Genomic DNA, 27,079 nt, shown 5'->3' with positions numbered 1-27,079 from the left:
AATATTCAACAGAAATACCAAAGTCTGAATGTTTGTATAAACATGAGATAGGCTACTGTCTTATCCCAGTAATTTATTTGTAGATCATGCAGTTCTGTTCATCTGAGTACTTTAAAAATAAATAAAGAATCTATTTACGTTTTTTGACATTACTGCACTAAATATACTGAAGAAACATTGTCATTTCTCAAAAAAATATACACTGGGTTGTAATGGGTTAAAGTGAATGTACTCTCAAAAATGCGTGTTTTTATGTTTACTTGGTTGCTGAGATGTGAGAGGAAAGGGGTGCCGTTCATATATGTGTATGTGACTCCATAAACATTAATGTCACGGACGCTATAGTTTTGACTCGATATGCTAGGAGAGCTGCTGTCTTGTCACGTGATGAAGCGGCCTGAGAGCTTAAGTACGTGATACAGGCACGCGTGTCACCAGAAGCAGCCCTTGCCCATTCCACAAACTGCAGATTAAAGACTGCCTTGGTGCATTCGACGTCTTGTGCTATTGTGTCTTTCATTCCAAAGACTGCTTTGATGCCAGTCTATGCTGTCCAAGCCTCTTCGTCTCTGCACAAGTGCCGCAACCCACACTCATTCGAACCTACTTATTGTACTCAGTCCTTGGCCTCCCTGCACAACTTTTACTCCTCAAACATCCCTCCATTACTAAAATGATAATGTCTTCATCATTCAGGATGCATCCTATCAGCCGACCCCTTCTTTTAGCCAAGTTGTGCCACAAATGTCTTTTTCCCGTGTTCAGTTCAATGCCTCCCCATTTTTGATTCGACCTACCCATCTAATCTTCAGCATTCTTCTACATCTACATGGTTACTCTGCAATTCACACTTAAGTACATGGCAGGGCATTCATCGAACCATTTTCATACTACTTCTCTACCATTCCACTCTCGAATGGCGTGTAGGAAAAAGGAACACGTAAATCTTTCCGTTAGAGCTCTGATTTCTCTTATTTTATTATGATGCCCATTTCTCCCTACGTAGGTGGGTGTCAACAAAATATTTTCGCATTCGGAAGAGAAATTTGGTGATTGAAATTTCGCAAATAGATCTCGCCGCAAAGAAAACCACCTTTGTTTCAGTGACTGCCACCTCAACTCGCGTATCGTATCTCACCCCTGTTACGCGATAATGCGAAACGAGCTCCCCTTCTTTGCACTTTTTCGACGTCCTCCGTCAATCCTACCTGGTACAGATCCCACACCGCGCAGCAATATTCCGGCAGAGGACGGACAACTGTAATGTAGGCTGTCTCTTTAGTGGGTTTGTCGCATCTTCTACCAACAAAGTGCAGTCATTGTTTCGCCTTCCCCACAATATTATCTATGTGATCTTTCCAATTTAAGTTGTTCGTAATTGTAATTCCTAGGTATTTAATCGAATTGACAGCCCTTAGATTTGTGCGATTTATCGTATACCCAAAATTTATCGATTTCTTTTAGTACCCATGTGGATGACCTCGCACTTTGCTTTGTTTAGTGCCAATTGCCACTTTTCGCACCATACAGAAATTCTCTCTAGATCATTTTGTAATTGGAATTGATCGTCTGATGATTTTACTAGACGGTAATTTACAGCGTCATCTGCAAACAATCCAAGGGGGCTGCTCAGAATATCACCTAGATCATTTATGTAAATCAGGAACAGCATAGGGCCTATGACACTACCTTGCGGAACGCCAGATATCAGTTCTGTTCTACCCGCTGATTTACCGTCTATCACTACGAACTGTGACCTCTCTGAGAGGAAATCACGAATCCAGTCACACAACTGAGACGATACTCCATGTGCACGCAAATTGATTAATAGTCGCTTGTGAGGAACGGTACCAAAAGCCTTCTGGAAATCTAGGAATATGGAATCGATCTAAGATCCCTTGTCGCCAGCACTCATTACTTCATGGGAATAAAGAGCTGGCTGTGTTGCCCAAGAACGATATTTTCTGAATCCGTGTTGGTTATGTATCAATAAATCATTTTCTTCAAGGTGATTCATAATGTTCAAGTACAGTATATGCTCCAAATCCCTACTGAAAATTGAGGTCAGTGGTATGGGTCTGTAATTCAATGGGTAACTGCTATTTCCTTTCTTGAATATTGGTGTGACCTGTGCTACTTTGCCGGCCGCGGTGGTCTCGCGGTCTAGGCGCGCAGTCCGGAACCGTGCGACTGCTACGGTCGCAGGTTCGAATCCTGCCTCGGGCATGGATGTGTGTGATGTCCTTAGGTTAGTTAGGTTTAAGTAGTTCTAAGTTCTAGGGGACTGATGACCACAGCAGTTGAGTCCCATAGTGCTCAGAGCCATTTGAACCATTTTTTGTGCTACTTTCCAGTCTTTAGGAACAGACCTACTCTGTAGGAATCAGTATGGGTTTCGAAAAAGACGATCCTGTGAAACCCAGCTCGCGTTATTCGTCCACGAGATTCAGAGGGCCATAGACTCGGTTTCCCAGGTAGATTCCGTGTTTCTTGACTTCGGCAAGGCGTTTGATACAGTTCCCCACAGTCGTTTAATGAACAAAGTAAGAACATATGGACTATCAGACCAATTCCTAGTTAACAGAACGCAGCATGTCATTCTCAACGGAGAGAAGTGTTCTGAAGTAAGAGTGATTTCAGGTGTGTCGCATGGGAGTGTCGTAGGACCGTTGCTATTCACAATATATATAATTGACCTTGTGGATAACATCGAAAGTTCACTGAGGCTTTTGCGGATGATGCTGTAGTATATCGAGAGGTTGTAACAATGGAAAGTTGTACTGAAATGCAGGAGGATCTGCAACGATTTGACACATGGTGCAAGGAATGGCAACTGAATCTCAATGTAGACAAATGTAATGTGCTGCGAATACATAGAAAGAAAGATCGTTTATCATTTAGCTACAATATAGCAGGTCAGCAACTGGAAGCAGTTAATTCCATAAATTATCTGGGAGTAAGCATTAGGAGTGATTTAAAACGGAATGACCATATAAAATTTATCGTCGGTAAAGCAGATGCCAGACTGAGACTTATTGGAAGAATCCTAAGGAAATGCAGTCCGAAAACAAAGGAAGTAGGTTACAGTACACTTGTTCGCCCACTGCTTGAATACTGCTCATCGGTGTGGGATCTGTGCCAGATACGGTTGATAGAGGAGATAGAGAAGATCCAACGGAGAGCAGCGCGCTTCGTTACAGGATAATTCAGTAATCGCGAAAGCGTTACGGAGATGATAGATACACTCCAGTGGAAGACTCTGCAAGAGAGACGCTCAGTAGCTCGGTACAGGCTTTTGTTGAAGTTTCGAGAACATACCTTCACCGAGAAGTCAAGCAGTATATTGCTCCCTCCTACGTATATCTCGCGAAGAGACCATGATGATAAAATCAGAGAGATTAGAGCCCACAAAGAGGCATACCTACAGTCTTTCTTTCCACGAACAATGCGAGACTGGAATATAAGGGAGAACCGATAGAGGTACTCAAGGTACCTTCCGCCACACACCGTCAGATGGCTTGCGTAGTGTGGATGTTGATGTAGATGTAGAAGTGAGCTGTTGTATATGATTGCTAAGAAAGGCGCTATTGTGTCTGGTAAACCATCTGGACTGGAAGACTTGCCTTTCTTAAGTGACTTGAGTTGTTTCGCAACACCTAAGATACCTACTTTTATGTGACTCATGCTAACAGCTGTTCTGGTTTCGAATTCTATAGCACTACACGCAACAGCTTCTGTTTTCTTGTCTGAAATAATTATCGTCCACGTTTCACTTCCATACAACGCTACACTCCAGACAAATGCCTTCAGAAAGATTTCTTATCTCAAATTGGCATTATATGTTAAAGAATTCCTTTGCAAAGAGGCAAAATTGCAACTAGTCAGACCACACTACGCGCCTCCAGTCACCTATTGTTACCTACTGTCCAGTTTCAGTGTTATATGATTCCGTGAGTACGTGCAGCTTTGAGTGTAGCTGAGAGAAATTGCTTTTGCTAGACACTCGACCCTAAATATCAGTTAAATTGTTGGAATGTAGCCCCATTCACTGGCGCCAATAGCTCGTTTTCAATTTAAAACAGGTTGCCATTGACAGTGTGTGACACCGGTCTCCACCTTCCTGTTGGGTAGAAGCTTTAACGACCGCTGTTCTTAAGGAGCGTAACATGGCTGCGAGTGTTACACTGTTCCTTGGACAGTCTACTTTGATACACCAACATATCGGGTAATTTCATTCTCGGTGTAGTCATGAGCAACTTTCAGCCATTCTTTGACGTCTCCACGTCGACCGGTCTCACTGCGCTGATATCATGCAACCATGCGGTACATTCACACTACTTTACTGCTATGATATGCGTCATTGGTAGAGAGTCACATGACAGCCTGGTACCAGTTCTACACTATTTCCAGCCCCCCATAGCCAACTTTGCGCCCTCCTAAGATGGTTACTAATATTTTGTTTGATGTGCTTGAGCCATGCATGTCTCGTGTTCGTGCAGTCTCTTATTGAACATCCTGTTTTTGCCGTACTGCCACCTCGTTATGTTAGTTTCAATTACTGATGTCACTAAGTTGCTACTTTGCCTGCCCGTGACCAGCAGCAGCAGCGCTTATCGATATAAGCCCTGCCGTATTATCTTTGCGGCACTGCTGTTACTTCCCGGTAGTCGTGTGTCGTGAAGTCAGTTGGAACGCGTCAGCAGTTAGTTCGGCCCTGGCAGTGTTTGAGTTGGCACGCGGCACAATTTCAGTCGGGGCGCGGCAGCAGTGAGGTCTTGACCGCCATGACTTGCTCGACGGTTGCCGACACACATGATCTGAGTGGGGATGACTTTTGGTTGGTCGTCGGTCGGTCGTCTTGTCGGACGACGTGTATTTGGCTGGCGATCGCTTATGGGTCGGCTGTGTGTGCCGACTTGTGATTCGTCCTTGTTATCGTACAGTCACTGCCGTTAGCATTGTCTAGTTCTGCGTGCAGTGTTCGTGAAACGGTGTGTAGTTTGACAGCCCCGTGTATGATTGGTTGTGGGTGCCAATATCTTCTACGTTGTTCCGTTGAACTCCCTGTTCTGTCCTGGTCGGGTGAAGTAGAAGTTATTTTGTCGGTGGGTCCGCTGACTGTCGGTCGGTTGGGTTGTCGGATCGTGAGTGGTTGACCCGACTGCCTGTCTCACCTAAGCGACCGTTAGTGTTTGAATTACAGGCCGACCCTCGAACATCTGGGCGCCGTTGTGTGTACTGCCTTATTTTTTAAATTTGTTCTTGTTGTTGGCACTTGTATGGCTTCTAGCCGGTTTTGTGTTTTAAATTAGAGTTGTTTTACTCTTAAGGCCTTCAGCCTAGTTTAAAGTACTGTTTCACGTAAGCCCTTTGGCATTAAAAAAATTGAGTTTTTAAGTATTCGGCCTTCAGCCGATTTGAATTTAACTTGTTTACTTCAGCCTATTGAATTTTTAAGTCTTCGGCCTTCAGCCGGTTTGACTTTCAGTAATTTGTTCTTAAGGCCTTCACGTAAGGACTTTGGTATTTAAAAAAAATAATGTTTTGGAAAAGAAAATGTTCAAATGTGTGTGAAATCTTATGGGACTTAACTGCTAAGGCCATCAGTCCCTAAGCTTACACACTACTTAACCTAAATTATCCGAAGGACGAACACACACACCCATGCCCGAGGGAGGACTCGAACCTCCACCGGGACCAGCCGCACAGTCCATGACTGCAGCGCCTTAGACCACTCCGCTAATCCCGCGCGGCAATGTTTTGGACTTTTACGTGTTCGGCCTTCAGCCGATTTGAATTTAACTTGTTTACTTCAGTCGAACTAAAGGACTGTTTTAAGATAAAGCTTGCCTTTTAACTTTCTGATTATGCTTGCATTTTATTTTATTGGCCTTCAGACGTTTTTAAATTAAAATGGCTTTCAGCCGGTAATTAAGACCCAAAGATAAAAGGTGTGTGTTTCAAAAAAATTTTTGGGCTCTTGTAATGTTTGATCAAAGAATAAAGTTGTATGTTCGAGTGTAACTGAAAGCCGCTTGTTTTGGCCCCTTTCCACAATTTAAACTTCCTGTCCTGTCGAGCGGGTTTAGCAGGGCGTCTCAGTGCTGATAACCGTTATCAGAATGAATAACATGAGACATATTGTTTGATTAATAAGACATGAGCAGACAAACAAATACTGACTGTCGTCGTCGTGGATGAGATTCGTGTTTTATATTGCAGTAAACAGTAGCTTGGAACAGAGGGAATGAAACCTGCTGACAGATTAAAGCTGTTTGTCAGACCGATTCTCAAACTGGGTAGCTTTCCTTTTCATAGCAACGCTCCTGTCGACTTTTGTTTTCTTTTTTGAGAGCAATTGCTCTACCGACTTTTTTTAACATCATATTTTTAAAATTATTCTTGTTAGAAAAAGGCGGTGTAACAAATAATAGACATAAACTGCTTCTTTCAGTAGAAAACAATAATGGGCTGTGACGATTTTCGTGGCCGCACTCGCCGGTCCTGTTGTTCCTCATGTTACAGCCAGGAACTGAAAAGTAGGAGAGAAATCAAAACGCTTTGAAAAGCAAACATCTCAAAGTAAGCAAAATACACTTTTTTTGAGTTTGCAGTTCATCCAGCGGGCTCTCTTCACTGACGTTTTCTAGAATAAGTAAGGAAAACAATTCTCCGTTGGTGGGTGAGTATAAGAGCGGTCCTCTCTGGCACTCCTGCCTCCGGGCACCACATCTCGTAGAACTGAGGGAGATAACTGTTTCGTCATGGTCAATGTATGCAACGTTTTCGTGTCCAGACCCAGGTTCTCATAGCTGGGACGTCCAAGCTGAATGGAGGATCTCGTAACTCCCCCCCCCCCCCCCCCCCCAGGAAATTAGAAAAGTATTATTGTATTTCGGGTTGCACACAATCACCGTATGTCGTTCATCCAGGTGGATCCAGATGTGTAGCGCATTCTTCAGGCCTTCGTCAAGGAGATAATGCACCACTTGGGCTCGTAGCCATCTAACCGTGTTCGTCTTGGCTCGTGTGTAGTACGTTCTGCACGAGAAAAAATAACAATTGTAGAGTCAATAGCGTGTTGGGCTAGGCCGAGAAGGAAGGAAATCATCTTCATCACTAGATGCGACACTTCCGCAGAGAGGCACATAAGTCGGTTGGCGTCGTAGCCTCTAACGTGACATATCTGGCACAATGGTGAGTTCAGCATATTGATGGCGGGAAGACGAAATCCGGTGATTTTTTTTACTATTAACTACCATATGCCATTGTTCGTGTTTCTGTGTCAAGGTTGATTTGGCGAATTGACGGCCATATCACCAGACAGTGTATTATGGGGCGCCGTGCTTCCGGAGGGTTTAGGAGGCGTCTGCTTCTGAGTATTCGACAGATGTCGCGTGTTGTCACCAGTCTATTGGCCGGTAGATCTGTAACAACGTAGCTATCTCCAAGCAAAAAATCTCTGATATGATGAAATCGTCACAAATGTTCTTCACAATCACCATCGCAGTTCGAGGATCTTGTGGCAGTTCGTCTATCAAGCTGTTGTCTACCATACGTTTTCAACATCGCACGGAGATAAAGTTCCAGTGTACGGTCATGAACGACCCCGAGGCCTTCTCTACCAATGGGTAAGGTCAGTGCATCGTACCGGATGTTGAAGAGTAATTCCGTGCTGGCGAAGTAGCCAAATACTCCCATTACGCGTCGAGCACCGTCTTCAGCACTGGAAGAATCTGAGCGTAGTGGGGGATACGGGACGCCAAATAGGTATTTTATAGGCAACCACTTGAACCATGTCTAAGGTGTCCAAGTCATTCGGTCTGTCCATTTCAGACAGCTTGGAGCAACCTCTTGAAGTTGATTGCTACCCTGCACCGTACATCATTTGTGAACACGAATCCCATACACTTCATACTGCCCCGTATCTGAAAGGGTGCCATGCAGTCAGCAATAGTCCAGTACCAATATTCATGGTCACCAATTTGTCTACATTCGTACGGCTACATGTAGCGGCACCGTATCTATTGATCCAGTCCAATGCTGCACTTGCGTCGTTGCCAGCCTGTACGACCACGACCGCGAGCCTGCACCACCAGTAATAGGTCGTCTGCGTACACCATGCACTGTACAGTGTGTCCCTGTATTGTAAGTCCTGTCAAGTGTTCGCGAAGGCCGCTGAGTAGTTGAAGGGCCAGCACATGTATGATTGAGGGGAACGGATATCCTCGTCAGACTGATCTCGTAGTATCGGCCATTAACAAGCACTTTAGAAGTTGCAACCTGGTGTTCCGCATTACAGAGGGGATCAGGTTGTGGAAAGGGGCCAAGGTGAATTACTGTTAGTTACTCAAGAACAAAAACTTCATTGCTCGCACCAGTGCACAGTTTTGTCTTTAAAACAACAAAGATCAATTCACGGCTGAGGGCCCAAGTAACTCCTCCAGAATAAGTTTAAATGATTCCTTTTAAAACACCAGGATTTAGAGTAACGGCTGGAGGCCATACTTAAATAAAATTGCAATATCTTCTCGGATAAAGGACCAAATAATATTTCAGATCAGCTAAGGAAGTTCTTTAGAAGCCAAGCGTTTACAATTTTCGGCTAAAGGCCATATTAAGGAAAATTCAAATAAATTCTTCGGCTGAAAGCCCAATAAAAAAAATTATATAGTATAAGAGAGGCTTTAAAGATAAGCCTTTACACAGTACAACAAAAACATCTTAAGGAAACTTGAAGTATCTTGTCGGATGAAGGCCCAAACAATTACTCAAGAATAATTAAAGACCACCTTAAGATAAACATTTACAGAACACGGCTGACGGCCGTTTCAAGAATTCAAGATAATTGAAGTGAAACCTTACAGACAAGGATTTACATATTAAAGCCACAGATTCTGAAACAAACACGGCTGAAGGCCTAAATACAGAGCAACAAGAATTTTAAATGAAACGCAGCTGAAGGCCTAATCTTAAAATAGTTCTCATGAAGTCGGCTGAAGGCCGTATAATAAACATAAAACAGACCATATTAATACACGGCTGAAGGCCTGGAACGGTACCTGCGACCAAATAAAACTACAATCATAAACGACAAACAGTGGTGCTCAGAAGTGTTCCTAGGGTCGGCCTGGAGTGGAAACTCTAACAACAGTTTAGGTGAGACAGGCAGCCAAGCTAACACTAAACAATCGGGTGGCAACACGACCTAGGGACGGCTGAAGAACCAACCAACAGCCTGATCAATTCCATCAATTCCGTTCCACCTGACACACTCGCTCCTCTATTTCGACCGATCAACTGACTACTCCAGTACGCAGACAGCATTCATCTGCTCAGTGGAAATCACAGAAGCTACATACGGTACCACGTAAACACACTTGCACAAGAACTCGAACAATCGTAAAAGCAATCAGTGTGGGACAACAAGGACGAATGAATTCGACACACAGGGAGTTTACACAAGCGGCTGGCAACCAAATACACGTCGTCCTATGAGACGACCGACCGAACGACCAACCCCGGTCGTTCACACTGAAGTTACGTGTGTCGGCAACGGTTGGGCGAGTCTTGGCTAACCGAAGCGGATTGCAGCTCCAACCGGACTCAACTCGGTGTCCGTTCGGAATTCGGAGACACGGCCACCCGGGCACACTGGCTCTGACCCAACCATGCAGAGGTAACTCTTGCGCATTGACCACGACATCTCCGCACAAGTAAGGAACCGACCCACGTCCGGCAAGATGACTATCTGACGAGGCCCAGAAACGGCCAAAGAACCAAATACACGTCGCCCGATGACCAACCGAATGACCAACCAACAGTCGTCCCGCTTCAATCTCCTCCCGTTTGACAGTTCATGTGTGCCGCCAGCGGTCAGCGAGCACTGGCTGTCCGTACCTCACTGGCCTTCCGTCCCCGCCTTCACTGCTGCTGCGTCCCGACTGAGCTCCCAACTCACCACGAGCAGGAGATACTATCGGTCGCTTCAAAGCTCTTATCGATAAGCGCTGCTGCTGCCACTCACGGGCAGGTGCGACAGGAACTTAGTGACGCCAGTAAATCGAATAAGAAAACGAGGCGGTAGTATCGCAAAGAGAAGATGACAAACAATAAAGAACATGAACACGAGCTGCGCAGGGCTCAGAGGTGGCTCTGCACAGTAGCCGTATCAGCGTGGAGAGGTAGGGCTGTGGGAACTTTACTTGTGTCAACACTTCCGTAATACATGTATGGCTGACCCTGTCAAAGACTCGATCAAAGTCTATGGATGTCAGAGCTTCGGGTAGCCGAAATGCTTTCACTAGTGCGACCGAATCGCGGTATTCGTCGAGCGTCGTCTGGATGTTGCTGTTGCCGCCAAGAGATGTCATCAAGTAACATCACACGATGTACTATTCTTGTAAGCCTTGCCGCCATAAATCTGGTAAACGTGTTAAAATCACAGCTGAGTAGCTGTAGTGGGCGGTAATCTCCAAGTTATGTGTCACCTGAAGGTTTAGGTACTGGAACGATCAGCCGCTCTACAAAGGCAGGCAGAAGTGGCACGTCGGGAGACATTAGTTCGCGGCAGATTTCATTCCAAAAGTGGTGAGAGATTCGATAAAGAGTCAAGAGCGCACCTTCTGGCATTGCGACTTATTGCCCCCCTTATCTATAGCTTGTACCACTTCGTCCTCGTTAATTTCCCCCAGTAGTATGACTTCCGCCTCCCGATCGAGCGCCACAAAGACCGTGTGAGTAACGTCTTGTAGGGGCGTCCTGTAGTGTTCTTTTGCGGTGTATAATCGGTTTTAATGGTTATCGAAGGCATTTGCTATGTCATGTTGTGTCGTCAGATACGTGCCAGCCTTTGTGTCAGTGACATGTCTTAGAGTTCAGTGGCGCCGCTTATGTTCATTAATAACACGGTGCATCAACGGGCGTTCGTTCGTGACTCGAACTAGTGACCTCGGCGGACCGCTGCTCCTTCAGATGAGAATCTATAATACCAGTGAGGTTTGCCTTGGCTCGTTGTACCACCACCTGTCGTTCAGGAGATGGAGCCTGTCTGGTATAGTCTCGTAATTCCGTGAAATAGAAGTTTAAAGTCTGCCGTCTCCATTGTAAGTGTTCTTCCCGCAACGCAAACAACGCCCGCTGTATCGACATGCTGGTACAGTAGAACCACCAACGTAATGTTAGGGGGATACCCGTCGACGCCCTTCACAAGATTGACAAACTTTGTAAGGAGAGCGATTAAGTGTAAGTTTTTTCAATTTTATTTGACTTCACTACAGTAGTCAAGTACAGTACAGTAAAGTACAGTAAGTTTACGTGACTAGTTTCTGTGAAGCTCAGTCACCATTATCAAATGTAACAAGTATGAAAGAAGTCGGATATTGATTCTGAGAACCTGATATACAGGGTGTAAACGGTATAAGGCGCCAAAATTATGCAGATGGCACATCTCGCAATGCTTGACAAAAAAGTCTAGTAACATGTTTGCGTATTTCCTACGGTTGTCCCAGGAAAAAAAAAAAAACAGTTCGTCTCAGGATAATGGTTTTGGAAAAGTAGATACTTGGCCGTGCACGTACGTAAGCAATCGGTACCTGTTATTGCCCGCTGCGCGTATTGACATCGCGAGCGTAAATCGTAAACACATAGGCAACTGCGGCCTGATTGGCTGCGTCATTGTAATACACCGAGCGACGACAGTAGGCGAGTAACCTGTGCAGATGTTATTGCAACTCTGTTAACTGTTAGGATGGAAAGGAGCTTTACTATAGCTGAACTATGCGTTAAGCATTTAATTTATAGCGAGGCAAAAGGTGTTGAGAGGGCAGCTGTACGAAGTTATCGAGAACGCTTCCCACAACGACGACTTCCTGCACGAAAGACATTTGCTGCTGTGCACCAAAGGTTTGTGTCATTGTAATTCTCTACTTGTATGCCATTATTATGCATTTACATCTTAATAAAGTACAGTAGTTATCTGCACATTTGTATATTTTCGTCCGTATGCGAAACGTACCTTATGTTCTGATATGCTTTCCGTTTTTGTTACATCATGACAGAATACAACTGACGAGTACGTATTTAATTTCCTTAGTTTGAGAGATACCGGCTCTTTACTGCCCCGCGCAGAAGGCAGAGGCCCACAACGCACCGATCGTACATTGAAAGCTGAGGAAAGAATTCTGGACTGCATCCAGGAGGATCCTTCTCAGAGTACTAGAAGCATCGGCCATGTGGGTATATCGCATACTGTCGTTCATCGCACTTTGCAAGATGAGCGTCTGCAGCCTTACCACATTCAACGCGTACAAGCATTGGAAGAACAAGATTTCCCTCCACGACGTGAATTCCCAGAGTACTTTTTGTTACACAGTGCGCAGCATGATTTTGTCAACAAAATACTCGTCACAGATGAAGCGTGCTTCACTCACGACGGAATAACTAATTTCCATAACATGCACACGTGGAGTGTACACAATCCTCGCCACGTAGTGGCAACACGTTTTCAGCGACGATTTTCCGTAAATATGTGGGCGGGTATGCTCGATAATTACAAGGGCAGTTCAATAAGTAATGCAACACATTTTTTTTTCTCGGCCAATTTTGGTTGAAAAAACCGGAAATTTCTTGTGGAATATTTTCAAACATTCCCGCTTCGTCTCGTATGGTTTCATTGACTTCCGACAGGTGGCAGCGCTGTACGGAGCTGTTAAAATGGCGTCTGTAACGGATGTGCGTTGCAAACAACGGGTAGTGATCGAGTTTCTTTTGGCGGAAAACCAGGGCATCTCAGATATTCATAGGCGCTTGCAGAATGTCTACGGTGATCTGGCAGTGGACAAAAGCACGGTGAGTCGTTGGGCAAAGCGTGTGTCATCATCGCCGCAAGGTCAAGCAAGACTGTCTGATCTCCCGCGTGCGGGCCGGCCGTGCACAGCTGTGACTCCTGCAATGGCGGAGCATGCGAACACACTCGTTCGAGATGATCGACGGATCACCATCAAACAACTCAGTGCTCAACTTGACATCTCTGTTGGTAGTGCTGTCACAATTGTTCACCAGTTGGGATAGTCAAAGGTTTGTTCCCGCTGGGTCCCTCGTTGTCTAACCGAACACGGTAAAGAGCGAAGGAGAACCATCTGTGCGGAATTGCTTGCTCGTCATGTGGCTGAGGGTGACAATTTCTTGTCAAATATTGTTACAGGCGATGAAACATGAGTTCATCACTTCGAACCTGAAACAAAACGGCAATCAATGGAGTGGCGCCACACCCACTCCCCTAGCAAGAAAAAGTTTAAAGCCATACCCTCAGCCGGTAAAGTCATGGTTACAGTCTTCTGGGACGCTGAAGGGGTTATTCTGTTCGATGTCCTTCCCCATGGTCAAACGATCAACTCTGAAGTGTATTGTGCTACTCTTCAGAAATTGAAGAAACGACTTCAGCGTGTTCGTAGGCACAAAAATCTGAACGAACTTCTCCTTCTTCATGACAACGCAAGACCTCACACAAGTCTTCGCACCCGAGAGGAGCTCACAAAACTTCAGTGGACTGTTCTTCCTCATGCACCCTACAGCCCCGATCTCGCACCGTCGGATTTCCATATGTTTGGCCCAATGAAGGACGCAATCCATGGGAGGCACTACGCGGATGATGAAGAAGTTATTGATGCAGTACGACGTTGGCTCCGACATCGACCAGTGAAATGGTACCGTGCAGGCATACAGGCCCTCATTTCAAGGTGGCGTAAGGCCATAGCATTGAATGGAGATTACGTTGAAAAATAGTGTTGTGTAGCTAAAAGATTGGGGAATAACCTGGTGTATTTCAATGCTGAATAAAACAACCCCTGTTTCAGAAAAAAATGTGTTGCATTACTTATTGAACTGCCCTCGTACATTATTGGGCCCTATGTTTTACCTGCAAGTTTGACTGGTAACTATTACTGAACGTTTCTAGAGGAAACATTGTTACCAACGTTGTTAGAAGACATTCCGTTAGGCATAACATGTGGTTCCTCCACGATGGTGCTCCACCCCACATTGGTCACAGAGTACGCAGATTTTTGGATAGTCGATTTCCAGGACGATGGATCGGGCGTTCGGGCCCACGTCGATGGCCAGCACGCAGCCCTGATTTAAATCCACTGGATTTTTACTTTTGGGGCCATATGAAGAAACTTGTTTATGCTGAGCCACTAAATAATGTGGACGAATTGACACAGAAGATTTTAGATGCTGCCAATACCATAAAGGCCAATGTGCATGTGTGTGAACGAGTGCGACGAAACTGGGTTCGCCGTAATGAGGCATGTGTAGAAGCGAATGGTGGACATTTCGAACATTTATTGTAGCATTGGTGTAAGAGGAAACGAAGTAATGGGTTTTCTTTTCGTTACGATGTTGTTGTACAGAAGGAAAATAATGTGAATTTAGTATTCGTTATGGCATTGCCGTAAAAAGGTGAAACAGTTGATTGTAATAAATGCACAACTATCTACTTGGTGATTGATTGAATTTGTACTAATGGAAATACATTTTCTTTGATATTAGCTTGTCATTACTACTACGACCTTCGTTATCGACTTGTTGAGAAACAGACTGGTTGTATTCAATTCACGTAAAGCGAATTACACATTCTTGACAACCCAAAATCCGTTCACATTCCTTTTTTCGGTACCACCTGATTATCACACCACGTCGTTGTACACGCCTAATGATTTCAATCCTCTGGTCGGCTCGTTGCCTTTCTCTGGCCGACCCGTCATTGTAGGCAATAAGTTCGGTACGCCGTGTACTGTCGGTTGACTACGTAAACAGAAATGCATATACTATCTATCCTACGAACATTAGGTTTTAATAATACAAAAATAAAGTACAAGATACAAGAAAATGTCATTAGACTTTTTTGTCAAGCACACCGAGATGTACCATCTGTATAATTTCGGGGCCTTATACGTTTACACCCTGTATATGTAACATGTAACCACAATAGGAAACAATACTGTACATTTATCATGTTAAACTAAACTTCACTGTGCAGTGATGGTAACGAAGCAACCTTTGCCATAGGAGACAATACTGAAAACTTAATCACTTAAAGGACGCTAGGTAAAGGTAACATTTGCGACAGGGAATGAGATGAACAATATAGTCCAATGATCAGAACAATAATAATGGTAGTCCACAAACCCCAAAGAACATCCTTAATGTATGTTACATGAATATAAAAGTCATCAACTAAATTTCGAAAACTGCATAATGAGGTTTAATCTGACATGATAAATGATGTGTCGGGAGCTGGGCCAACACCTTGTAGATAGAGGTGGCTTAAAGGGCACGCGAGACTAACGCAGACGGGCGTGAAGTACTGGAACAGGATACGTAATTAATGCTATGAAGAAAAGAACGGAGCTTCTCATATACTTATCTTTAATGTCTTCTTGTACATCTCTATGGTGCACACAAGTGAGACTCTAATTACAATCACTGTAAGGCTAATGGCGCCTTGCTAGTTCGTAGCCATTAACTTAGCTGAAGGCTATTCTGTCTCTCGGCTAATGAGAGAGAAAGGCTTCGTACGTCTAGTCGCTAGCTCTGTCGTCCGTACAACTGGGCTGAGTTCGAGTCAGTCTCTCGAGACCTGCCTTGTGGTGGCGCTAGGTTTGCGATCACACAGTGGCGACACGCGGGTCCGACATGTACTACAGGACCGCGGCCGATTTAAGCTACCACCTAGCAAGTGTGGTGTCTGGCTGTGACACCACAATAAATTTACAGTATTGCTTCCTACCACAAAGGTGTTGTGGTTAGATGTCACATACATTTCAGGTTGTTATAATTAACAGCCGACTTATTTCACACTTGTCACATTTGATAATGGTGACTGAGCTTCACCGAAACTAGTCACGTAAACTTTCGGTAATTTATTGCGGCTATGGCTTGACTGCTGTACTGTACTGTACTGAAGTCAAATAAATTTGAAAAGAAATTTGCCAAACTTCTTCCGTAGTTAGGTGACACTCTGGGGTTTCAACTGGAGCCACATTCATTATCCATAGGCTACGGCTTTGCCACACCTGCTGTCTTCAGAGAGTGATACACCAAAAGGTCGGTGAAGGCCGCTGGCCATAGTTCTGCATGGATGTCTGGTTGGAGGCGGCGCGCGACGTAGACGTGATCGATGCGGACAGTGGAGTGACTAGTTACATATGTACGTCCGGTTCGGTCTCCATGGACATGTTCCCAGGATCTACCAACTGCAGATCTCTTACCACCGTTGTCAACTCTGGGCACGGGTTATTATGTGGGTTACCGATCCTTCTCCGTCAGCGCTCAACTGAAGCCGCCGCCGAGGGTGTAACGAGCGTGCTGTCCTAGAAAGGGCGGGGCTATTTCTTCCGCGAAGAGGCGTGTTCGTTTTCTTCGTTAATCCGGTTCTGACGGCGCCCAAGAAGTTGATAAGCCGCATTCTAAGACTGTCACAGTCATTCCACAAGCCGATGTTAGATAGGTGACGTCCTCCGTCACGATATATCCTTTAAAGAGTCTCGCTATGCCACTACTGCTTCCTGAAGCTGGTGACATCAAGCTGTCATAACCAAAGAGAGACGGGAATTCGTCGACGTATACTGTAAAAGAGCGATATACACTCCTGGAAATTGAAATAAGAACACTGGCGACAACATCGATGTACTGTGGAGACCTCACGCCCCACGTGTTGAGCAATTTGGCGGTACGTCCACCCGCCCTCCCGCATGCGCACTATACGCCCTCGCTCAAAGTCCGTCAACTGGACATACGGTTCACGTCCACGCTGTCGCGGCATGCTACCAGTGTTAAAGACTGCGATGGAGCTCCGTATGCCACGGCAAACTGGCTGACACTGACGGCGGCGGTGCACAAATGCTGCGCAGCTAGCGCCATTCGACGGCCAACACCGCGGTTCCTGGTGTGTCCGCTGTGCCGTGCGTGTGATCATTGCTTGTACAGCCCTCTCGCAGTGTCCGGAGCAAGTATGGTGGGTCTGACACACCGGTGTCAATGTGTTCTTTTTTCCATTTCCAGGAGTGTATAAACTGAAGAGCCAAAGAAACTGGTACTCCGGCCTAATATCGTGTAGAGCCCCCACGAGCATGCAGAAGTGCCGCAATACGATTTGGCGCGGACTCGACTAATGTCTGAAGTAATGCTGGAGGGAACTGACACCATTAATCCTGCAGGGCTGTCCATAAATCCGTAAGAATACGAGGGGATGGAGATCTCTTGTGAACAGCACGCATCAAGGCATCCCAGACGTGCTCAATAATGTTCGTGTCCGGGGAGTTTGGTAGCCCGCGGAAGTGTTTAAACTTAGAAGAGTGTTCCTGTAGCCACTCTGTAACAATTCTGGACTTGTGTGGTGTCGCATTGCGCTGCTGGAATTGCCCAAGTCGATCGGAATGCACAATGGACATGAATGGATGCAGGTGATTAGACAGGATGCTTTCGTACTTATCACCTGTCAGAGTCGTATCTAGATGTATCAGGGGTCCCCTATCACTCCAAATGCACACACTCCACACCACTGCAGAGCGTCCATCATCTTGAACAGTCCTCTGCTGACATGCAAGGTCCGTGGATTCATGAGGTTGTCTCTATAACCGTACACGTCAATCCGTTCGATACAATTTGAAACGAGACTCGTCCGGCCGGAAACACGTTTCCAGTCACCAACAGTCCAATGTCGGTGTTTACGGGTCCAGGTGAGGCGTAAAACTTTATGTCGTGCAGTCATGAAGGGTACATGAGTGTGCCTTCGGCTCTTAAAGCCCATATCGATAAGTTTCGTTGAATGGTTCGCACGCTGACACTTGTTGATAGCCCAGCACTGAAATCTGCAGCAATTTGCGGAAGGGTTGCACTTCTGTCACGTTGAACGATTCTCTTCAGTCGTCGTTGGTCCCGTTCTTGGAGGATCTTTTTCCAGCCGCAGCGACGTCGGAGATTTTATCTTTTAGCGGATTTTTGATATTCATGGTACGCTCGTGAAATGGTTGTACGGGCAAGAACCCACTTCATCACTACCTCGGAGATGCTGTGTACCATCGCTCTTGCTCCGACTATAACGTCACGTTCAAACTCACTTAAACCTTGATAAACTTTCATTGATGTAATAACTGCGTCGGACTGTTGCCGTCTGCCGGCCGCTGTGGCCGAACGGTTCTAGGCGCTTCAGTCCGGAGCCGCGCTGCTGCTACGGTCGCAGGTCCTGATGACCTCAGATGTTGAGTCCCATAGTGCTTAGAGCCATTTGAACCATTTCTTTTCTTGTCGTCTTATACAGGCGTTGCCTGTTTACTTATCACTATATTTGAATACGCATGATTAGCCCAGTTTCTTTGGCGCTTCAGAGTATACCTGCCGCATGCTGCATATCGTCTTCATCCGTAACCGTATGGTATTAGTATTAATGGATGGGATGCGGAACGCCTGTTGCTGTCCTACTGGTTGTGGGGCAGACATATTAGGCGCACATTGGCCTTGACGGTGCGCCCTCAGTTGGTGGCGTCAATGAGCCGACTATTGTCAGTTATAAGGTGGGCTCTGTGTGGGTTGTCGCCTCAACGTGATACCCGCACTTGTAGGCGGCTGGATATCTTCGCCGTCATTGGCGAATCTTGTGGACGTGTCTTATCGTCAGCCGTTACGGCAATGTCTTCTTCTAATATGCCGAGTTCTGGGAGTTCCTGGAGATCTGCCTTAAACGTCTCGCTGGTGTGAGAAGGTCATCGCATTCGGTGGTGTAACATCGGTCGTCGTCGGGGACACCAGCACACTCTATTGTGGCGTCGTCATTGTCTGCTTGTTTGTCTTCATCTTCTCCCGTACGGAGAAAGCAATCGTCCGATGATGTACGACAACTTTTCTTTCGACTTTTTGGTGACCTGTGTGTGCGTTGTCGTACTTGCTTCTCCATAACCGAATATTGTTTGGAAGCTCCATAATCTTGAAAATCGGAGACGAAGGCGGCCATCGGTACCATCAGCCGGCCATATTCGTCTCAGTTCCTGCGACAGTGGACTTCTGTGGCAGCTGCTGAACGGGACGTTCCTCGCCTGACATGTTGGACGTGTTGTAATCCGCCTGTGTCGACTGTCCCAAGGGATCTTCCGTCATTGGTACTGGGGAATGTGCAAAGGAGACCTCTTCCCGAAGACGGCAGCATACATCGGAGGCATGGATGCTGTCATGGGCGGGAGTACACTTCGCCTGTTGGTACTTGCCAAGCCTCCAGGCACAGAAAGTGGGGGGGGGGGGGGGGGAACTGACAGCGGAAACCGAGAAAGAAATACAGCTCAAGATTTAACCGGGAGGTACAGCCTCCCGTACCTGTGTTGTGCCTACGGTAAGAAGTCTTTAACTCGGCCCACCACTGTAAGTGCACGCTGATATCACAGGGTCTTTTTGTCCAGGTGGCTTAGTAACGAAACGAGTACTACTGACACGATGTGTCTATCGTCACCATGCGCTATGTGGCAACAACACGAGTCACACAGCTGTCGCAATACTTCGCTGAGGTTTTGTTGGATCTCAGTCGGCGAGAGAGTGCTGAGGCAAATATACTGGGTGATTCAAAAAGAATACCACAACTTTAAAAATGTGTATTTAATGAAAGAAACATAATATAACCTTCTGTTATACATCATTACAAAGAGTATTTAAAAAGGTTTTTTTTTTCACTCGAAAACAAGTTCAGAGATGTTCAATATGGCCCCCTCCAGACACACGAGCAATATCAACCCGATACTCCAACTCGTTCCACACTCTCTGTAGCATATCAGGCGTAACAGTTTGGATAGCTGCTGTTATTTCTCGTTTCAAATCATCAATGGTGGCTGGGAGAGGTGGCCGAAACACCATATCCTTAACATACCCCCATAAGAAAAAATCTCAGGGGGTAAGATCAGGGCTTCTTGGAGGCCAGTGATGAAGTGCTCTGTCACGGGCTGCCTGGCGGCCGATCCATCGCCTCGGGTAGTTGACGTTCAGGTAGTTACGGACAGATAAGTGCCAATGTGGTGGCGCTTCATCCTGCTGAAATATGAATTGTTGTGCTTCTTGTTCGAGCTGAGGGAACAGCCAATTCTCTAACATCTCCAGATACTGTAGTCCAGTTACAGTAGCACATTCGAAGAAAAAGGGACCAAAAACTTTATTGGTTGAAATACCAACGTTTAATACACCACCTATCAGGAGGTTTAACACCATACTTCGTTCGAAATGCACACTGAACAACTGTCGTCGATTCACTTCTGCCGTACTCAATAACACAAAAAGCTTTCTGTTGAGCGGTCGCCATCTTAGCATCAACTGACGCTGACGCCTAGTCAACAGCGCCTCAAGCGAACAAATGTACAACTAAATGAAACTTTATAGCTCCCTTAATTCGCCGACAGATAGTGCTTAGCTCTGCCTTTTGTCGTTGCAGAGTTTTAAATTCCTAAAGTTGTGGTATTCTTTTTGAATCACCCTGTATTATTTGATTGAAGGCTTCCGAGTTTTCCCAGTTTCTGCCGACTGACTGCAGCGAGAATGAGCTAGAGTACTTCAGAGTATTTGATAAAATAATAAGTGAAATGAAAACATACCTCACATGCATCACACCCTTTGGTTCGGCATTAATTTTGTGACAGGAAGGCATATAAATGGAAAATTTGTATAGTTCCTAGGAAAATGTGCAGTTGGTTCTGGTGCCAAATCTACACTACATCATACTCCGCAAGCCACCTAGTGGTGTGTGGCAGAGATATTCATACAGTGCTAATGAAATAGCTTTAAAGTTCCAGGTTGAATAGATGATGTAGAGCATCGCTTTTGGACACATTTTTATAAGTATGTGTTAAGAGATGCGTTCCCAAACATCGACATGATTTTGAGGATATTTATGACAGTGTCAGTGACTGCACCATTCTGTCAACGCAGTTTCAGCAAACTGAAATGATAAATCGGGTACGGGTGTGGGAAAAGACTGTAAACATTAGCTAGCTTGGCTACAGTGTATTAGACAGTTGCTAAAATTGACTGCAATGATGTAAACAATAAGTTTACTTCAATCAAAGCAAGGAAAGGCGAAGTAAAACTTCAATATAAGCATTCCAGTTCCTCTACTGATAATTGTAGCAATTTTTATTTCCAATAAGTTATTTGTGGCACTACCAATTATTAGTGAAGAGCAAATGAAATCTGTTTTGATTACACATCATACAAAACCCATAGTACAGTAGCCGCTATAAACGCTAAAGTATAAATTTTGTTTTAGTTTCAATATTTTTAGAAAGTTTATACAATTTTCAATATATTTGCCGCCCCAGTACCCCAGGCCAACACCCCATACGTCAGTTAACATTAAAGCAAGGTATTGTTCAGTGAGCAGCAAGAAAGATTATTTACAGTACACGTGGTGTCCCAGGAGGAATGCTCAATATTCAGGGATCAGAAAAAAAAATGGTTCAAATGGCTCTGAGCACTATGGGACTTAACAGCTGAGGTCATCAGTCCCCTAGAACTTAGAACTACTTAAACCTAACTAACCTAAGGACATCACACACATCCATGCCCGAGGCAGGATTCGAACCTGCGACCGTAGCGGTCGCGCAGTTCCAGATTGTAGCGCCTAGATCCGCTCGGCCATTCCGGGCGGCTCAGGGATCAGACAGGAATGATTATTCGAAGCGTATGTTAGTAAAGATGGGTTCTAAAATTCATAACTTAAGAACTATGAGCACTTCATATTCGCCATTGTGAAACACATCTCTTCTGGTGAACAAATGCTGATAGCTCTTAAAGTATGCATTTTAGAGCCGATGTTTACTATACAATTTTTTCTTGTTCTGGATCATACTTCCTCTTCGCATAACCTGGAAATCTCCCAGAGCTTGTAGTAGAAAAGTATTGTTTCACAGTATCGAAGTTGAAGAACTACTCATAGCTCTAAGGTACGCATTTTAGTGCCCTTGTTTACTAGACTTCTTTTTACTTTGAATGATCGTTCCTGTTATATCCCTGAATACAGACAATTCCTCCTGCAACAGCGTGTATAAATGTGACGTAGAATCAATTGCAAACCTATACTGTGTTCATTTAGCGCCTACACAAGAACCAATGGACATGCGAAAAGACTAGGAGAAATAAAAGTAAGTTATATAGCACAACTGTTTAATCGTAAATAGTAGAATAACGTAACTGTACTGCCGGAAAACATTACATGTCTCATAGAAAAGAAATTAATTGATTGTTTTTTACTAACAAAATTAAAAATAGCATTGCTGACAACTAACAGATTTAAGTCAGGACACTTCTCCCCGTGGTGACTTTGGCCTAAATCACATGTTGTGGTTTCTTAGAACTAAGCATTCTGGGGCATCCATTACTGAGGATACAAATAAAGTCGACTGTCACATAATAAAATATTGTGCGTCATGAATCAGTGTTTTACGTGTCTTGAACTGAAAGAAAATTCAAAACTAGTGGTGGACGAAATGTTATCTTCGTTTTTACAGTTTGCAGTCGAATATTTCGTGCAGTAAGTGCGAAGGGAAACTGGATCCATACGATACGGTATAGTTCTGGACGATTGCAAGCAGTGATGGATATCCGAGATCTCGCGCCTGCGCCTTTTGGTTGGCAACTCAGCTGACGTCTGCACCCCACGCTACCTTTGGTTGCCTATACGTAGGCGTTCCCTGTCCAACCCGGATCCAAAGGCTGAAATTGTCTAAGTACGCTCAATTATGGTAACAGGTATTACTGCTTTATTCTACGCCCTCATGCTTCAGATGTTTATTGACATACGTGTCTTTATGCAGTCTATTATCATCAACAGATCATTTTTACTGTGATGTAAGCTTGAAACAAGGAGGAAAATAAAAGTTAAGACGTTGATACAAAAGCATATAATTACTTGTTGGTCAAACATCGCAAGGATTCATAAACAGTAAGAACGGTACGTTCACCACATATTCTAGCAAAAGCATTAGGTGATGTCAAAACTAATGGGGCACTGCTGCTTTACATCTGAACGCGGCACACGATGTACAAGCTAGAAACACTTCTGTTATTTCCTGTAGCATTTACATTTAATCCTTCGTTCGTTCCTATTTTGTGCCTGCCTGTTCACTGCCTTAACCTTTATAAATTGATGTAGCCAAACTCCGTACTACATACAAAGAAGGCCAATGTTGGCTTGTCCGCAGCTCGTAGTCGTGCGGTAGCGTTCTCGCTTCCCATGCCCGGGTTCCCGGGTTCGATTCCCGGCGGGGTTAGGGATTTTCTCTGCCTCGTGACGACTTGGTGTTGTGTGCTGTCCTTAGGTTAGTTAGGTTAAATTAGTTCTAAGCTCTAGGGGACCGATGACCATAGATGTGAAGTCCCATAGTGCTGAGAGCCATTTGAACCATTTTTTTTGATGTTGGCTTGCCAAGTAACTCAAAATACAAAGAGAAAATAAGTACTTTGGACTGATGGATACACATAACCAGGAAGAAGTGTAGCAAGATAATCAAAACTTTAAGAGAGGCAACGTATCATTGATGCTGAGGTCTTCCGTCGGAGACTGGTTTGATGCAGCTCTCCATCTTAGTTTTCCTATGAAAGTTTTTTCATCTCTGCATAAATTCTGCGACCTGAATCGATTTGAGCCTGCCTGCCGTAGTCTTTGTCTCGCTATACAATTTTGACTCTCCACACTTCCACCCATTACCAATTAGCGATCCGTTCTTTTAGTCAAGTTGCGGCAAATATTTCTTCTCTCCCTATTTCTATTTAGTATCTCCTCATTATTTATCCGTTCTATGTATGTAATTGCCAACGTTATTCTTTAGCGCCACATTGATAATCTAATTCTCAAAGCATCACCTGATTTAATTAGACTACTCCCTACTACCACGTTTCACGTCTCTACGCGACTACAAACAAGAGAAATATCTTAAGAAAACACCACCATGAAGTTATATTAGATGTTTAAATATTTCTCTTTCTCAGAGCTTATCTTGATATTGCCATCTTGAATTTTATATCCTCTCTACTTCTACCATCTGTTTATGTTGTTTCCCAAATAGCAAAACTCATCTGCTACTTTTGGTATCTCATTTGCTAATCTAACTCTCACAACATCACCTGATTGAATTAGACTATTCTCCACTTCCTCTGTTTGTCTTTTGTTGTTATCATCTCATAACCTCTTTTCAAGACACTATACATTTGGTTCAATTGCTCTTTTGAGTCCTTTGCCGTCTCTGATGAACTGCAGTGTCATCGACACACCTTTGTATGTCTTCTCCCAAATTCACTCAGTTTCACTTACTATTCGCTCGATATAAACTGCTGCCAAAAAAAAGTGAGGCACCCAAAAGGGGAAGAGGAAACGATCTCATTGGTAGAGAGCGTATGCGATATTTTAGTGATTACAAAATCGAGCCAAATTTGGAAGGAACTTGGCAGTATGTCTCTACTGACCAGTGTCACATTGCGTCCCTGGAGGCATGCACTGATTGGGATGGAAAGGATGTCATGAAGCCGGTGTATCCTCTCATGCGTCAAGCTGGCATACGACTTTTGTTAGATGGCCCTTGATATCGTGCATACTGGCAATGAGACTAAGATGACGCCCGAGACGCTATCGGACGTCATAGTAAATTCGTACACGTACACACGATCGGTGGGTATGTAAGCGATTAGAGTTGAAAGTAAAACGGCCACTGAGAGGATTAGTCATTCACGTTTAGTGTTTTTACTAGGCCTGGTAGGCTATATAATAGTTGTGAACGTTGTCAGATATTGAGGATTTGGAGAAGTGATGCACACGTGTGAGACAGTGTTATCAGCACCTGAATAAACTTCTAACAGGCCTCATTGTTGGTCTCCATTTGACCGGCTGGTCGAATCGTCCAATATCGAGATCCGTGGGGCATTCGGATCGACAGTGTACCGATGTTGGACTGCATTGGAAAGTGATGGCACGCGTTCTCGTCGTCAAGATTCCGAGCGACCGTGTCTGACAACACGGGAGGGTCGCCGTATACTGCACCAAGCACGTGAAACCCTTGACGTCCGCACCTGTCATCTGAGAATGGACTTCCAGCAACATTTAGTGTCTTCCCGCAGAATTTCTCGGAGAATAGCGGTAGCGCAGTCTCCCGCTAACAACACAAACGGCTACGTTTGGAGTGGTGTTGTGATCGGGAATCGTGGACTGCTTGTGAGTGGGGTCGCACTGTGTCCTGCGATGAATCGTGGTCCTGCAGTGCCGCGGATGACCATCGTCGACAAGTATGAAGGCGACCAGGGCAAAGTATTCTTCTTCTGAAGTTTTCGAGAGTCACAGCGGTGTTACTGCTTGCATCGTGATGTGGGGAGCCATACGGTATATCTTCAGGTCATCGCTGGTAGCGACTGAGTGAACTCTGGTGACACAACGTTACATCAAAGACGTCCTGCGTCCTCACGTGTTCCACCTCGTGCGACAAGACCGCCGTGCCATTTTTCAGCTGGACAGTGATCGTGCTGCGCGGGATTAGCCGAGCGGTCTACGGCGCTACAGTCATGGACTGTGCGGCTGGTCGCGGCGGAGGTTCGAGTCCTCCCTCGGGCGTGGGTGTGTGTGTTTGTTCTTAGGATAATTTAGGTTAAGTAATGGTTCAAAATGGCTCTGAGCACTATGGGACTCAACTGCCGTGGTCATCAGTCCCCTAGAACTTAGAACTACTTAAACCTAACTAACCTAAGGACATCACACACATCCATGCCCGAGGCAGGATTCGAACCTGCGACCGTAGCAGTCGCATGGTTCCGGACTGCGCGCCTAGAACCACGAGGTTAAGTAGTGTGTAAGCTGCTTAGGGACTGATGACCTTAGCAGTTAAGTCCCATAAGATTTGACACACATTTGAACATTTGACAGTGATCGTGGCTCTGTGAACTGTCTGCGTGATATTAAACACGTGGCCAGCAGGATGGCCAGATACGTCGCCGATGCAACATATGTTGAACCAACTCACACGTCAGCTCTGGCCCAGTATCAGTATCCAGGATACCAAGTATCAGTTGTAACAGTTGTGGGCTAGCCCGCCTCACGAGGGGATACAACGGCTTGACGTGACACACAAATGAATCAGTGCATGGACTGAGACCAGACGAGGTGCAAAACCATACTAATACGTGAGCTCAAACCTCCAAGTTCTTTGAAAATTTTAGTCGACTGTGCGATAACCGAAATAGCATCACATACCATCTCAACCTGTGAATTTTCATGTCGTTTCCTGTTCCTTCCCCTTATGCCTGCCTCTTTTGTTTCAGGCAGTGTACAATGAAGCTGTGCAGCACCTCTACAGAAAATACTTCTTATAGATGCAGTCTGGTTTCTGCACAAGTTGTTTGTTTCGCTGCCTGCACTTTATCATTAATTATGTTTCGAGCCGGCCGGAGTGGCCGAGCAGTTCTAGGCGCTACAGTCTGGAACCGCACGACCGCTACGGTCGCAGGTTCGAATCCTAACTCGGGCATGGATGTGTGTGATGTCATTAGGTTAGTTAGGTTTAAGTAGTTCTAAGTTCTAGGGGACTGATGACCTCAGAAGTTAAGTCCCATAGTGCTCAGAGCCATTTTTTTATGTTTCGAAAATAAATAATACTTTCACTTATCAGTTCCTTCCTGATATAAGTAACGGTCAGCAAATATCATTGATTTGCAAAGCGGCGAGTTATTTCTAAATACATGTATGACTTTTGCCTATTTTAAGGAATAATTTTTGGTTCACTATGTCTCCAGTTCTTCGCTCCCTCTGTCGATTACTATAAAGTGAATATTTTCTGTATGATACCTACCAATAAATTCCTGGACTCGTTTTCCTGTTTTATTCCATTTTCCTAGGCTATATTCTCTTAACGTCATCTCTTATTAATATTTTGTCTCACTGCCGTGCGTAGTGTCCGCGCAGTTTAGGGCGCCATGTCACGGACTGCGTGGCCCCTCCCGCCGCAGGTTCGAGTCCTCCCGTCCTCCCCCAGTAACGGGCATGTGTTGTTCTTAGCGTAAGTTAGTTTAG

General features: G+C 45.0%; 1 long non-coding RNA gene across 2 annotated transcripts in view; it reads left to right on the top strand.

Annotated features, from left to right (window-relative positions):
- The window catches only part of LOC126259716 (uncharacterized), a 339,392-nt gene that overhangs the window by 67,974 nt on the left and 244,339 nt on the right, over positions 1–27,079 (top strand). The window contains exon 3 of one of the 2 annotated variants that reach the window (XR_007546553.1): positions 22,539–22,824. The exons of the other annotated variant lie outside the window; for it this stretch is intronic. This is a non-coding gene — a long non-coding RNA (uncharacterized LOC126259716). Of the gene's footprint in view, positions 1–22,538; positions 22,825–27,079 lie in introns of those variants that run through there. 2 annotated transcript variants of the gene reach the window in all.

This window comes from Schistocerca nitens, chromosome 5 (genome assembly GCF_023898315.1).
Source record: "Schistocerca nitens isolate TAMUIC-IGC-003100 chromosome 5, iqSchNite1.1, whole genome shotgun sequence".
Taxonomy (NCBI): Eukaryota; Metazoa; Arthropoda; class Insecta; order Orthoptera; family Acrididae; genus Schistocerca; species Schistocerca nitens.
This window is presented reverse-complemented; position numbering and strand designations above follow the sequence as displayed.